At 40.9% G+C, this 1290-nt stretch overlaps 1 pseudogene; it reads left to right on the top strand.

Annotated features, from left to right (window-relative positions):
- LOC107692640 (tripartite motif-containing protein 2-like) overlaps positions 1–1290 on the top strand; it is a 22504-nt pseudogene that overhangs the window by 17445 nt on the left and 3769 nt on the right.

The following is a 1290-nucleotide window of genomic DNA, read 5'->3' as shown; positions in this document are numbered from 1 at the left end:
GTGACCTGGCCAGCCAGGGCCTTCCTCTTCAGCCTGAGGAGAACGACCAGCTGGATCTCAGGATGGAGATCGAAGGACTTCGCAAGTCCATCCACAACCTGGGGACTATCGTCACCACCAATGCCGTGGCCAGTCAGACCGAGGCGTCGGGGGAGGGTCTGGAACAGTGCGTCGTGGGCCAGCCGGCGACTACCACAAGAGCCACAAGAGACAAGTCTGGAGGACTGTGTAAGACGGGTAACGCCATCATCTCAGCTGAAGCGGATGGCAGGGATGGCAGCGTTGCAGACGGCGAAATTGTGGACCATAAAAATGGAACGTATGAATTCCAATACACGGTGAAGAAAGAGGGACATTTTAGTCTAGCGCTTAGACTTTATGATCAGCATATTAAAGGAAGCCCCTTCCAGTTAAAGGTCACCAGCTCTCCGGATGATTCTTCACCCACCACCACCGCAGCCAATGCTGCATCCACGGGTTCCAGCGATGGTGGGGCACGGAGACGGAGCGCCAAGTCCCCAGGGAGCAGAAGCCGGCAGAAGGGTGTCAGACGGGGAGGAAGCTTGTTCAGCACCCCAAAAAAGAGAGTGAACCCGATCGAGGATGACCTCATTTTTAGAATAGGTACATGCAGGAAAACAGTGAAAGACTAATGGATAAATCATGAGCTGCTTTCTCCCTGTTGAAAATGCCAGCAGCCTCACTAGTTTTGCTGCCTCTTCCATCTAGACTAGCACCAAATTACTGTCATATTAGTATCATTGATATAGTTTTTTTGGTAATAATTTGGTCATATTTTTCACAATTTTAACTTCTTTTTTTTTCACTTTAATTTTAAAGTTTTAGTCATTTTGTTGTGTTTTTGTTTCTTTCTAAATATGTCTTTTTAAATGTATTAGTTTTAGTTGATTTAATTTCAGTTGTTTTAGTACTACATTAAATGAAAATGAGAAATGTTGCAACTAACTGAAATATTGAAAGGTTTTTTTATATTTTTTATTTCAGTTAACGTTTGTGTCAAATAACTTTTTTTTTTCATTAACAATTATAACCCTTTCACAGGTTTGGGGTCTGTAAGATTTTTTAAATGTTTTTGAAATAAGTCTCTCATGCTCACCTAGGATGCATTTATTTGATCAAAAATACAGTAATATTGCAAAATATTATTAACATAATAACACTGTTTTGTATTTAAATTTATTTTAACATGGAATTAATTTCTGTGATGCAAAGCTAAATTTTCAGCATCATTACTCCAGTCTTCAGTGTCACATGATCCTTCAGAAATCA

Source organism: Sinocyclocheilus anshuiensis, unplaced genomic scaffold (assembly GCF_001515605.1).
Source record: "Sinocyclocheilus anshuiensis isolate Anshui unplaced genomic scaffold, SAMN03320099.WGS_v1.1 scaffold50, whole genome shotgun sequence".
Taxonomy (NCBI): Eukaryota; Metazoa; Chordata; class Actinopteri; order Cypriniformes; family Cyprinidae; genus Sinocyclocheilus; species Sinocyclocheilus anshuiensis.
Note: the sequence above shows the minus strand (reverse complement) of the source record. Positions and strands in the feature narration are given on the sequence as shown.